The sequence below is a fragment of the Acinonyx jubatus genome, chromosome F2 (assembly GCF_027475565.1).
Source record: "Acinonyx jubatus isolate Ajub_Pintada_27869175 chromosome F2, VMU_Ajub_asm_v1.0, whole genome shotgun sequence".
Classification (NCBI taxonomy): Eukaryota; Metazoa; Chordata; class Mammalia; order Carnivora; family Felidae; genus Acinonyx; species Acinonyx jubatus.
This window is the reverse complement of record NC_069394.1, coordinates 59,984,360-59,999,039: the sequence shown is the minus strand read 5'-3', so window position 1 is coordinate 59,999,039 and position 14,680 is coordinate 59,984,360. Positions and strand designations below refer to the sequence as shown.

Below are 14,680 nucleotides of genomic sequence, written 5' to 3'. Positions count from 1 at the left end.
ATCTTCCCATCAAGATATTACACTTTAAAAGGAAAAAAATCAGATGTATCCAACTAGTTATGTAATGACTCAAGCACAGCATCTCTATTGTCCCTTATAGGAATACCAAGCTACTTTTTAGGATCCTGCATCAGTCAGCTCTGTCTGGGGGAGGCAAACACCAGGCTGGGTGCTAGGTCCCTTGGGACTTTCATTACTCTCACTTTGAGTCAACAGACTCTGATTGAATACTTTCATTCCAAGGATAGGTGAGAGAGCAGCCTATCCCACAATGCATTCCCATCTCAGAAGGCAGGAGCCAAGATGCCCATCATGCTAGACATCTCAGGGTGGCCCTAGACAGGAGCTCCTCATCCAGTCTGGAGCTCCCAGAAATCTGACCTGGTCTGATAAGATCAGACATTTTCATCTCCTCTGGGGCACTCAGATGTTACTTTGCTTCCCCAGAGATGACACTCTTCCCTCAAAAACTTCATGAACGGATAGTCATTTGAATTCTTTCCTATACCATGTCAGTTGGTTGGAGTTGCAACTGTACTTTGAAAAGTATACTTTTCTTGGGGCACCTGTGTGGCTCCGTCAGTTGAGTGTCCGACTCTTGATTTCGGCTTAGGTCATGATCTCATGGTCGTGAGATCAAGCCTCGCATCAAGCACTATACTGACAGTGTGGAGCCTGCTTGGGATTCTCTCTTTCTCCCTCCCTCTCTGCCCCTCCCCAGCTTGTGGGCACTTTCTCTCTCTCAAAATAAATAAATAAACTTTAAAAAGCATTTATTAAAAATGTTTTTAAGTGTACTTTTCTTTTTTTGATTTTTTTTGTTTATTTTAGAGAGAGTGCGTGAGCGGGGGAAAGGGGCACAGAGATAGAATCTTAAGTAGGCTCCACTCTCAGCACGGAACCTGATGCGGGCTCAATCCCACGACCCTGGGATCATGAATGGAGCCCAAATGAAGAGTTGGATGTTCAACCAACTGAGCCACCCAGGTGCCCCTGAACAGTGTACTTTTCTTTTTCCTAAGAGAAGGAGTTTAGAAAAACTAAATGGATGGAGGAAAATGAAGTTTAGGAGAGGAGAAAACTTTGTAGGGAGATGGGATTATCACTCCTCTTTTGCTTTGGTTCCATTAGTTAAAACACTTTGGATTCCGTTAACCTTCTAAACTTCCTAGCAATAACCATGTATATAATTGAAAAGTCTTGATGGCTTTAGGAGAAATAGTCCTCAGTTGGGTTGTTGGGATGTAATAGTTTATTTTGCTTTGTTTTAGTTTCGATGTGGAATTTGGAGTTAAAGTAAGAGAAGTTGCCCACCTGAAAGTGCAATTGAACGATACAAAAGTCATTAAGGCACCCAGTGATCCAAACACGGTAGTTTCATGGGGGAGATGAGACAATTGAAAACAAGTTAATGAGAAATGTGTATATTGACATTGAGAATATAGCCAATTATTGAGATGTACCACTAACTATTAAAAATAAATTCGTGAATACTATTAACTAGATTAATTACTGGTTAAATTGTGTTTATTGAGCACCTGAGTATAAGCATTATGTTTCAAACTCTAAAGAAAACAAATTTCAGTCAGATCTGTCGCGACCATTGAGAAGTTGTAATCCAGAGGGAGAGATGAGACAGATGACTGATCTCTAAGACCATAGGAAAAAATCCACTGGCAGCGTGAAAAAGATAAGAGTGAGGAAAGCATCCTATATTCTTTGAACTCCTTCTTCCCTCACATCTATTTCATCCCCAGACAGAAAATAGGCAATGCAGGAGGTAGTTGAAACAATTGGAAGGTTAATGAAATTGTTTAGGAAGGAAAAATTAAGGGGCTGGGAAGGGGAAAGAAGAGATGGATTGGAAAAATGGGATGAATGAATAGAACTTGAGGACTTGGGTGTGGAACTTGAGGAAGAAGAGCTGTACGTAAACATAGACACAGAAGTACAATATTAGAACTGGGGGGAAGTACTTTAACTCCCGGGTTCGAAAAATGAAATAAAAGCCATACTGATAGAAATAGAAAAAAATCAAGAGGGATTTGCTGCAGGTAGGTGGGGTGGAGGGTGACATCAAGAGCTTCCTTTTTCAACCAAGATGGACCAGTGGATAGGCAGGTGGAAATATCACCTGGGAAGTTGGAAACTTTGTAACTGGTCTCAGGAATCTATTTCTAAATCAGGAGATCTGTGGCAAGAGTCTGAAATCTTGTGAACCCCCTGAAACCTGGTGCAAAGAAATTATATTAAATGATTATATTAGGGGGTAATTTGAAATCACTTTCCCTCCCATGTGCTTTTGTAGAAGGTTAGTTCAATATACAAGACTGTTCATTATAAAGGAAGTTTCTAGACATGAAAAGCAATAAATCATTCAGCTAAGAAGGAAAATTTTCCTTGTGAAACTTTTTCGATGATTACTGAAATTGAGAAATGATTGAAGTGTTTAGAGAGTGAATAAAATGAGATAAACCCAGCTATGGCTAAGAGACACCAAGAATCAAAAGGTTGAAGTTAGCACCAAATATACTTCCAGTGGAAGAGAGTAAATACTATAATCAGTTGCCTAAAAGCAGTCATTAATATGTGAGATATCACCCTTATTATATTGTTCAGATAAAAAAGCCAAAACAGACAATGGAAATAAGAGGGAATTTATTCATACTATCCTTAAATGAGTATATGGTCATTTTATTAAGAACAAAGAATAAATTCCAGAGTTCAAAACCTGAGATCTAATCAATAGGTCAACTCTACTTAAAATGTCCTTAATTGGTAAGTGTATGTCACGTGAATAAAAGCAAGTATCTAGGTCCAGTTCAAGCAGAATTTTTATTCTGCCAATGAGGTTGAGACTAGGAGAGAAAAAAAGCATTATATACCGTTTATTTAAGTGGTAAATTTTTTAAAAGAATGATGACTCCTTGTACCAGAATACACTTCTCCAATAATATCAGCCTTATAATTAGGCATCATAGGTGAATGTTTTGTGGTATAACTTAAAAGATTCTAGAAATCGCAAACATCTCCATTGCCTGAAATTCTACGATGAGGACATATTCCTTTGGGTCAGGATACAATCCAGCTCTCATAGTGCCATCAGGTTAGTAGAACACAAGCCAGAGTTAAAGGCTGCTGGACAGATTATTGCTACAGAGAACGGGGACACTGGAAGGAAGGGGCCTTAAGAGCCCTGCTCAAAGCCCTGAGCAGCCCCAAACAGGCTGAGAACTTGATGCTACAAGTCAGGGAGGGGTAGGCAGATGTGTGAAAGGTGCAGAGGAGAGAAGTGGAAGCAGGCTGAAGAGAACCCAGGATAAATAAAACTTGCCCCACAACATTTCCCAGGCTAGCCCGGAATGCCAGTATACGGTTGGGCAATTATGTTCTCATTTTCAACCTACCTCATCATGGTTTTGCAGAGAGCAAATTAGTTCTGTTCAAACCATTTCTATTGTGTTTTGGTGTTCTTTGCTTTTATGCCAAAGATGTGGTACCTGACAGTCTCCCAATCATATCATTACGATGAAAACTTTAAAGCAAAAGGATCAAGCAGCATAAAAGTTATGTCTTTTGTGGCAGTGCTACACCATCATCTGTCTGTGCTTTGTTCTCTTATCTGCTTAGATTCTCAGAAGCAAAAATCTATTTATGCAATGAGAGCATGGGGCTGTGGGAATGACACTGTGAGTTTTTATGATTATTTTTATTATATTAACTTTTTTATTTATATATAAAGCTTGGAATATGTTTTACTCAGCTTAATGTCTTAGGAAATAAGATTTAGAAGCCCTAAGGGCCACAGATGGTATTTGTTGGATTTGCATTTGCATAAACAAAAATCTGATGAGATAACACACATCTTCAACGGGCATTTTTGGGTTGAATACTCAGACCTGTACAAAATCCTAGAAAATGCTTTTTAAGGAATTCTAAGCCAATTTGCACATAATGTGGCAAAATGAATTTTGTATATTATGTTTATCTAAATGATCCAAAACCATAAAATGGTACTCTGATACTATGAGAAAACCAATGATTCGGTCTCGCCTGGAGCCCAAACCTCCCGGCCTCCTAGAGGCCATTTAATGTGGTACAGCTGGCCGGTGACAGCCAGGCCTCTTTGGATTGCAGTTTTATGTGTTATCTTAATATAATGTGTTAGTCATGCCCTCTGCATGTTTGGGGAGGTCAAATTTTAGCTTTTTGGCATATATAAAACTGGCCTGGCACACAGAAGACCTAGAAGTCTAAAAGACAAAGCTGTCCTCTGTAACCAACCCTGCGAACAACAGCTGTGGCCACAAATAAAATAGCCATTTATTTGTGAGTAAAAAGTGTGGAAAGTCTTTTGGTCACACGTAGTTCTTTTCCAGGACATCCTCAAACATAGGAGGCAATATTAATCCGTATTGTCATCTCCAAAGGAGAGATAGAGCTGTTTGTGTATATAAAGGCATGCATTTGTAGGTGTGCATATGTTACACCATGAAATTAAGGTCGTTCTATGAAAAATGTCCACCTCTTCACATATCTGTGTGTCTTAGGCACCATATGGAAGGACAGCATCCCCCATAAGTAACCAGGATGGGGTTCCCATTGCCCTGTCCACTAGCTCCTCTTTCTACAGTGGCCCCTTAAGGCATATCAATAGAACACAAAGTCTCCAGAAAAGCCATTTTGAAAACCAAAGAAAGAAGTGATCCTCACTATGGAGATCAAGAAAGATCTTAGAAGCCATGGCATTTAAACTGAGCCTGATTCAAAATAGTCGTATACCACCCAGAGCATAGGCTTCTGAACAGACACTCCTTCCTGCCATGAGAAGGACAGGGATGTGTGGTAGCCTTTAGACCTGACCTTCCACCTCTCTTTGTAACTGGTGAATATTTTACAAGCTGTAGGAAATGAGCCATGGCCAGAGGCTGTGACAGGGTGACTATGTGTAAGTCAACAACTGACAAACTTCTACCTAAAAAATAAGAAATTCAGACATGAGGATGTTTAGGCTCTATATGAAACAGATCTGAACATTTGTCATTATATAATCAGTATATTTTTATATGTAGATATCTGGGTGGTTGAATTTTGCATGGCTAACCAGGAATCACTATAGACATAAGTCTTCATCTGTAAACTATCTGTTGAATATATACAAAACAATAGCCACTGTTAAATAAGGACCTACTGGATGCTGTATATATTTAGGCTCTAATCTTGATCTTATCAGCTCTGTTACCTGAAGAGTGGATGCCTCATAGTTGTATGAGTGACAGAACTGGGATTTGAATCCAAAACGTGACCTATAAACTAAGGTTGTAGTTTAAAATGATGGAATCAACTATTTTAATATTAACTATGTAAGTCATATGTAACTCTTATGGGATAAATCTTTACCTAATCAAAAATTGGACCTTTTATTTTGAGACAAATCATATAACTGAAAAACCCACATGATATTTAGAAACCAATAGAAATCAATGGTCTGTGTCAATAATACCAACTTTTATTCAATTTTGAATTATTTAATTCAGAGGTTAATAAAAAATGTCCCCAAATGGCAATAATCACCAGGCATGATTTACTATATGACAGTTCCTTACAACAAAGGTGTATAACCTTATGAACTTTGCAACAACGGTTTACAAATGGGTTTACTAGTTATTAATGAAAATTTATCACTCCAGCTTTATCGTAGAAAATATTATGAAGTAAACCACCTGGATCCATTTAAAACCCAAGTAGCAAAAGAAACACAAAAAGTGGTCAATAAAAGGCCAAAAATCTAACTGTCAGAATTAAAAAAGGGCTAATATGAATATAATACAGAAGCTATATATAGATAAGTCATCGAAGTCCTAAGTCACAAAGTAATATTGAAAGAGTTTGGGATGCCAGGGTGGCTCAGTTGATTGAGTGTCCGACTTCGGCTCAGGTCATGATCTCACAGTTCGTGAGTTCGAGCCCCGTGTCGGGCTCTCTGCTGACAGCTCAGGGCCTGGAGCCTGCTTCTGATTCTGTGTCTCCCTCTCTCTCTGCTCCTCCCCTGCTCACACGCTGTCTCTCTCTGAAAAATAATAAAGATTAAAAAAAAATTATAAAAAAAAAAAGAAAGACTAAGGGTTTGTCCTTTTTGGGAGGTGGAGAAAGTAGCCTTCCTTCTCTCCCATTGATAAAAATTATCTAAAGCTCAGCTTGGGAAACATTAGGATCATGTCAGCTTCATATAGGTCATCAAAATAAAGTAGAAAGTATAATTTAGTAACTATTGTTATTGTTACCATTATATAGGGGTAGGAATTATGGGTCAACAAAACACTCTATAAAAACATTACTCACCCTTCCTGATATTCTCTGTTGTATTTTCAGCTATTTCACTTTTTTTAAAAAGTGCTGGTAATAAAGGGCACGTGGGCAACTCAGTCAGTCCGTTAAGCATCCAACTCTTGGTTTCAGCTCAGGTCATGATCTCACAGTTTGTGAGTTTGAGCCCCACGTTGGGCTCCGTGCTGACAGCACAGAGCCTGCTTGGGATTCTCTCTCCCTGTCTCTCTGCCCCCCCACCCACCTCGCTTGCTCACTCTCTCTCTCTCTCTCTCAAAAGTAAATAAACTTAAAAAAAAGTTTTTAAACCTTAAAAAAAATTGCTGGTTATGAGTCAAAGAACTGATTTATGATCCACAAAGGGGTTGCTACTCAGTTTGAAAAATGCTATTCAGAGGAGCTGTACATGTGTGCCTGGCTTACTCAGTAGGTAGAGCCTGTAGCTCTTGATCTCAGGGTTGTGAGTTTGAGCCCCATTTGGGAATAGAGCTTCCTTTAGATAGGTAGATACATGATAGATAGGTAGATAGATAGATAGATAGATAGATAGATAGATAGATAGATAGATACAGATGATAGATATAGATGATAGCTAGATGATAGATAGAGCTTACTTTAAATAAAGTAAGTAATTTTTAAAAGGAGCTGTACACACGTAGCTATTTTGGTAGGACCTGCTTACCAGGGACTTAAATAGCAGAGAGACAGGGATACACAGTACACTTACTGGTGCTTTTTATGTAAAACTGGTTTATCTAGACAGCAGCATGAGAATTCCCCAATACTTTCATACAGCAACACTACAGAAAGTGTTTTAAAATTGGGTTTTTTAATTTCCTAACATCAGAGAAATTTCTTGTTGCCTACTTTACCACTTTAATGTTATTTTGTAGTATTTCCTTATTTATCTTTCTCCTGCATGTTGCTGGTATAAGTGACTTCCACAGCTTCTGGACCCACATGTTCTAACTTATAATGGGCTGCTATTTAGAATGCAGGTGTTAATTACCTACTTAACAAATCCTAGCTATTTACTTCCAACAGTAAATACAACTTAGTTTCTCCCAATTAAACTGTTTTTCCTGCTGACTAAGGTTCCAAACCTCTTTGATTTTCGTCTCCTTTGCAAATAACATCAAATCCACTTTTGAAGGGAATATATGGAATGGCTTTAAGTGTTCTCAGCTCTGGGTGGCTCAGTCAGTTGAGCGTCCAACTTCAGCTCAGGTCATGATCTGATGGTTTGTGAGTTTGAGCCCCACGTGAGGCTCTATGCTGACAGCTCAGAGCCTGGAGCCTGCTTTAGATTCCATGTCTGCCTCTCTCTCTGCCCCTCCCCTGCTCTTGCTCTCTCTCTCTCTCTCTCTCTCTCTCTCTCTCAAAAACAAATATATATTTTTAAAAAGTTCTTTCTCAGTAATAAAAAAAAAGGCATTCTCAGCTCTAACACTAAACATTGGACCCTCTCATTGAAGAACACAACCTGACTATTCTAGTTTCCTAGCGTTTGGGTGACAAAATACCACAAACTGGATGGCTCAAAACAACAGAAATGTATTCTGTCACAGCTCTGGAGGCTGGAAGTCTACAATCAAGGTGTGTGGGCAGAGCTGTGCTGCCTCCAGAGGCTCTACAGAGGAATCCTTCCTTACCTTGTCCTAGCTTCTGGTGGTTGCTATCAATTCTTGGGATTCCTTGGAGCCATACCACACCAGTTTCTGCCTCCACTGTCACATAGCCATCTTCCCTTTGTGTGTCTTTCTGTATCTCTCATGGCCTCCTTATAGGGACAATAGTCATCGGATGTAGGGCCCATTCTAATTGAGTATGACTCCACCTTACCTAATTGCATCTGTGAATAAGGTCACATTCTGAGGTTCTGGGTGTGCATGAATTTAGGAGAGGAGAGCACGATTCTTTTTTTTTTTTTTTTTAAGTTTATTTATTTGGAGAGAGACAGAAACAGTGCAAGTGGGGAGGGGCAGAGAAAGAGAATCCTGAGCAGGCCCCCCCGCACTGCCAGCGCAGAGCCCAATGTGGGGCTCAAACCCACAAAGCTGCGAGATCATGACCTGAGCCGAAACCAAGAGTCAGATGCTCAACCGACTGAGCCACTCAGGCACCCCAGGAGAGCACTGTTCAACCCAGTATGCTAACTTTCCAAAAGGACCATTTATCTCTACCAAACTTACTGAAATTAGGCAGCAACATCCAAAGAAATGAGCTCAATAGCAACTTTATGGGGAAGAGTGTGCCAACTTCAAACAGGAAGTTGTAAGAATAAAATTGTTCTACCTCTAACACTATATACTAGCTAATAATTCTGTCCCAAACTCTGTAGTCCATAGGAAAAAAATGTATTTGGTTAGCGTAAAAATATTAGCATTTCAATGGAATTGTATGACCTCCGGAACATTCTCACACGCACTATATAATGTCATCATCACTACAACCCAATAATGTAGATGAAATTGTCATGAGAAACCCCCAGGCTACACAAGGAGAAACAGTGGCTCCCGTCTTGACTCAGGTCATGCGGTTAATTTACTAATGTAGACCCAGAGAGAAGGTCAGGTTCTCTGACTCCTAACCCAGCATTCTTACTACGGTCAAGCTGAATTTTATTATGTGAAAGTGTTTAAAGCAATGGCTGTCAATTGCAGGCTAGACAGGAGGTCAGGGAGGAATTGGAAGCCACATCAGCATCACCTGTAAGACTTTTTTTCCAGTAACTATACCTGCCCATCCCAGAACCCCTGAACAGTGTTGAAAAGCCCACAGGGCCTCACAGCCCACCCTGGTTTCCAGAACTGAGATCCACTTTAAAAATCTGTAGAAGAGCCTCTGAAGCTGATTTTTTTAATGGCATGGTTTTGTGCCTTAGGTCAGAGCTGCTCAAATTTAAATGTGCACATGAACCCCTCATGAAAACAGATTCGGATTCAGTGGGCCTGTGATGGGATCTAAGATTCTGCACTTCCAGTAAGCTCCCAGGTCATCCTGCTGGCTCAAGGACCACCTTCCGACAAGGCCTTTTAGCCTCCCGACAGAGAATACAGGAGCGACTCTGTACAGATAACAGAATGTATCTAAGGGATTGTAGAAAATGACCACACCAGACAGATACAAAAAGCAGGATCCCTCTGCCCAATAAACCCCTCCTTAGTTTCTAATAAGTACAGACGTGCTTAAGCCCATTCCCATCATTCCCTGATCAGTGCTGTCAAAACCAGCCAAACAGGATTCAAATAAAGGCCCTTCTTTGGGATATGCTCTGCTTCCTGGCCTGAAAAACACCTGTCATTGTGCAAGAGAAGCTGCTGCTCCTTTCGGACCCCGGACCGCACAGCACCCTGCCCCCAGGATCAGCTGTAAAGTGAATCACGCAAGTTTGCTGCAGGCACAGCCTGATTGGCTCTCATCCAACAGTTCCTTTGGCAGAGTATGGCCCTCACACGTCTTCTGGCTTCTGGCATCCTGTAATGTGGTCTCAATGATGTTGACCCCAAAGTATTTTTCAGAAGAGCTTTACTGCAGAGATTCATTAAAGGGAAAAATAATGATTGCCTTATGGCTTTTTCTTTTCTTTGAAACTGCTAGGACACAGTCTTTAGATACGGGGATAATGGTGGAAATAAACCCTTGCATTTCTCTGTCCATGATGATGGATGAACTGATGAGGCCAACGAGGTGGCCAAGGAACAAAGCCAGGTTTCAATGGTGCTCTAATTCGGGAAATTTAGAAGACTTCCTTGGAGAAACTAGAAGTTGGAGTGGTTGAGAAATAATTCAACAAATGAGCGCGCTTTCAGGGAACAGCTGATATAAATGGGTTCCCCCACTAGTCTTTGCCCTGTGTGATGTCAGAATGTACACGTAAGGTAAAATTTTATAAAAGAAAATAGCTCTGGCAAATAACAGTGTGTGTCTCATAATGTTTTCAAGTACCAATAAACTGTTGTTTAACTCTAAGAGATTTTTCTAGTTCTGTTCCAAACGCTGAAGTGCTTATTAGAATTTTTTGATTTGAAGAAATACTGTTTTCAAAGAAAGTGCTGATTTAAGTCAAGGATCACTCTGGGTTTTCTACCATCATGAGATACTCATGGAGATAGGTCAGAGCTGCTGTCTTCCTGGTAAACTTAGTGGTAAACACGGTGCCAGGGGCGGGGTTCCTAGACTAGTCATCTTTGCAGCAAGTGAGGTCGAGATTCCACCCTATAAACGTAGTAACATACTTCCTTCTTGAACCCCTTTCCTCCTGCCACTGCAGTAGAAACTTCTCTTGTTTTCAGTTGCTCTCCTCCTCCAATCAGCCCTACACACTGTAATTAGTGATCTTTCTACAGTGCAAATCTGAGCATGCCGGTCCTCGCTTAGCTTTTTTGTTTTGTTTTGTTTTGTTTTTGTTTTTACTCCTTCCCGCAGTGCCCTCAAGCTTTAGCAAGCACCAGAATCACCTGGAGGACTTGTTAAAACATAGATTTCTGGGCCTCTCCCCAGAGTTTCTGATTTAGTACTATGGAGTGGGGCCTGAGAATTTGCAATCCCAACAAGTTACCACATGATGCCCATGCTGCTGGTCTGGGGGCCACACTTGGAGGAAAACTGGCCTTTGGAGGAGGCCCACCAAACTCTTCATCAGTGCAGTCAGTGCCTTTCAGAATTTGTCCATTGTGTGACTTCTGAGAAGCACGCAGCCCCACTCATCTGTATGTCTCCACCTGCATCCAGTCATACCATACTACTCAGTTCCTGAAATCAGCGTTGTGGGAAAGTTGTGAAAGTAGCACACTGCACAAATGATGGAGGCATCACTCACATGGTCTCTTTATTGATACCCTGTGGCATTGCGTTGACTAGTGCACAGCCTACACCCTTACATGTAGCAGCCCTGGAATCACCATGGACTCCTTCATGCCATGCCTCCTTGTAGATATCCCTACCCATACAAAGTTACTTGGAATTTTCTGAGCAAACCATATGTCTCGGGCTTCAAAGCCTTTGCCCACCTAATGCCCCATAATGCCCTTTATTCCCTTTTCTGCATTGGCAACTTCAATTCATCCTTGAAGTCCTCCCTCTCAAAGAGCAGATTTATAAGTTAGAATTGTCCTTAGAGCAAAGGAAACATTCTTCCAACAGGAAAAGGAAGAATGTTCTAGAATTTGGATACAACTGTAAATACTCTAGTGGCCAGAACATGCTAAGTATTCAAAATCTGTTTTTTCTCCTTCAGGATTACATGAATTATTTTTTTCAAAGAACTAGAAAGTTAATAAGGAAAAATGGAGGGAGGCTTATTTCCATTTATTTTGTTGTAGTCTGGACATCTCTAAGATGTGTTTTTATATGACATAACAATAATAAATATTTTTTTAAGTTTATTCATTTTTGAGAGAGAGACAGAGGGAGCATGAGCGGGGGAGGGACAGAGAGAGACAGAGACACAGAATCCAAAGCAGGCTCCAGGTTCTGAGCTGTCAGCACAGAGCCCAGTGTGGGACTCAAACCCACCAACCGCAAGATCATGACCTGAGCCGAAGTCAGTCACTTCACCAACTGAGCCACCCAGGTGCCCCAATAATAAATAATTTTTTATTATTTTAACAAATTACTTTAACAAATAAATTTGTATTTTAACAAATTACATTTGTAAATAAACATTGCAAATCGAACGTACAGCATTCTTAAGTTTACACCTTTATAAAGTTTTTTACTTCTTTTCTGTGATGCTTGACTTTTGATTACACTGATGTGTGTGTGCACATATTTATATGTAAGTATGTATATATGAGTGTGCGCATGCATGTGTATGTATTTTTGAAGTTAAAGTATAATTGGCCTATAACATTCTGTTTGTTTCAGGTGTCAAACATAATGATTCGATATTTCTATACACTGTGAAATGATCACCACGGTGGGTCTAGGTAATATCCATCACCATACTTAGTTACAAAAAAATTCCTTGTGATGAGAATTTATAAGATTTATTCCCTTAGCAACTCTCACATATGCCACATAGTGTCACTAACTATAGTCACCATGCTACACACCACATTCCTATGACTTATTTTCTAACTGGAAGTTTGTACGTTTTGACTCCCTTCACCCATTTCTTCACCTCTGGCAAACCACCAGTCTGTTCTCTGTACTTGGTTTTTTTTTTCTTTTTTTTTTGGTTCTGCTTTTGTTTTAGATTCCACATATAAGTGAGGTCATATGATATTTGTCTTTCTTGTGAATGTTTTTTAATGGATAACCTCCATTATTAATTCTTCTCTGTGGCTGAACGTTTTATTGCATAAACCTGAATCTACCCTGGATCCGTACACGGAACTATCACTTCCTTTACTGGTTGAATGAACTGCAGATTCCAAATCATACTCAGCAAAAAATGTGACACAGAATAAATACAGCACTTTTCTTTAATAAAACGTATCCTTCTGTGAAGGTGAAGCCCAAAGCTAATATATAGTCAAAAGCATGCTTCTTGAAGAATAAGATTAAAAAAAGAAAAAAGTCTGCTCAACGTGATGAGAAAAGAAAGGATTAATAAAAAGTATAACTTAAACCTATAAAAAGATTATGTTGCTGAACTTGTAAAGCTGGTCTGTTATCATAAAGTGATCTATGTATAATATGAATTTCTATTGTTATAAAAATGCTATTGCTGGTTAAAGCTTTTAGGTTGACGTTGGGCCACATGGAAGCAATGGAACATGACTAAGAACCTGTTTTATTCTTCTGGGTGTTCTGTGGTAGGCACTGTAAGAAATTTTATGAAAAATCGGGAGTTAGTGCCTTCCAGAATTCTAAAATTTTGGCCTGAGAAACAAAAATATCTCCTATGAAATTGTCAAATGATTATTTAAGAAAGTACTGTCCCAAGCACTGTCCCAAGAGACTCCCCACGATTTAAATTTGTCACTCCTCCTTCTGGAGCACTGCTGTTAATGTGACTCCATCCTAGCACCTCCTAAGCTCTCAGTTCAAACTTCAGACTTCCAGGAGCAAGAAAATCTGATTAGGCAAGCCTAGAGCAATGGATTAACATACCAAAGAAGTAAGATTGCCAGAGCAAATACAGAATGCCTCGTAAATTTCATATAAACAAATTTTTGTAGGTTTTTTTTTTTTTTTTTTTGAGAGAGAGAGAGAAAAAGCACGAGTTGGGGAGGGACAGAGAGAGAGAGAGAGTCCCAAGCAGGCTCTGTACTCATAGTGCTGAGCCTGATGCAAGGCTCTAACTTACGAACCATGAGATCATGACCTGAGCCAAGTCAGACGTTTAACCGACTGAGCCACCCAGCCGCCCCACAAATTTTTCTTAGTATAGGTATTCGCGTATGAAAGTTTGATTCAAATATAACAGCATCCTGTTTTCTGTTTCCTAAGTCTGGCAGTCCTCCTGGGAGGCACCTCTCTGAGTACAAGCAAGGCTGCCAAGGGAGACCATGTGAGTCCAAATAACTGCAAGATGTGTCCTCTATACCTTCTGTGTATCTGGTAAACCCAGGAAATCAATGCCATAAGCATTCAGGAGAGGCCACTGTAATGTGGAGTGCCAAGGGAGGACTTCTGGAAGGACAGATGGAGGACAGTGGGATGAAGGGGATGATGTACCCAGGAAGCATATAATATATGGATAGATTCAATAGATGGTAGATAGATAGATAGATAGATAGATAGATAGATAGATAGATAGACAGACAGATAGATAATGTGTGGAGAGAGAGACAGAAACTATATATGTAGATATAGAGGTATATAGTGAGACACACAGAGTGGTAGCCAGGAGTTTTCCAGACTCTGTCTTGCAAACAGCAGGGACCAGCCATGGTGCAGTAGTCAGTGCCCCAGTGGTAAGATAAGTTTAAAATAAATGCTAATACATTATGTATACATAGACATAGAGATAGAGAATGGATAAATAGATAGATAGATAGATAGATAGACATTAGAGATGTGAGAAAGAGATTATGAGAGAGATTATGTATGCAGCTGACTCTTGAACAACATAGGGGTTAGGGGCACGGAACCCCTGTACAGGTAAAAATCCATATATTACTTTTGGCTCCCCAATTCTTAACTAAGAGCCTATTGTTGACCTGGAGCCTTACCAGTAACATAAACAGTCGATTAACATGTACATATCTTGTATGTTATATTTATTATATATTGTATTCTTACAATATATAAGCTAGAGAAAAGAAAAATGTTATTAAGAAAATCATAAGGAAGAGAAAATACACTTATTGTCCTGCACTGTATGAAAAAAAAATCTGCATGTAAGTAGACCGATGCAGTTCAAACTGTCAAACTGTGCTATCCAAGAGTCAACTGTATATAT

At 39.8% G+C, this 14,680-nt stretch overlaps 1 protein-coding gene and 1 long non-coding RNA gene across 2 annotated transcripts in view; one reads left to right on the top strand and one right to left on the bottom strand.

Annotated features, from left to right (window-relative positions):
• KCNB2 (potassium voltage-gated channel subfamily B member 2) overlaps nucleotides 1–14,680 on the top strand; it is a 383,106-nt gene that overhangs the window by 358,230 nt on the left and 10,196 nt on the right. The window lies entirely within an intron of this gene.
• LOC113600689 (uncharacterized) overlaps nucleotides 5,492–14,680 on the bottom strand; it is a 79,533-nt gene continuing 70,344 nt past the window's right edge. The window contains exon 4 of the long non-coding RNA XR_003421814.2: nucleotides 5,492–6,070. This is a non-coding gene — a long non-coding RNA (uncharacterized LOC113600689). The remainder of the gene's footprint in view (nucleotides 6,071–14,680) is intronic.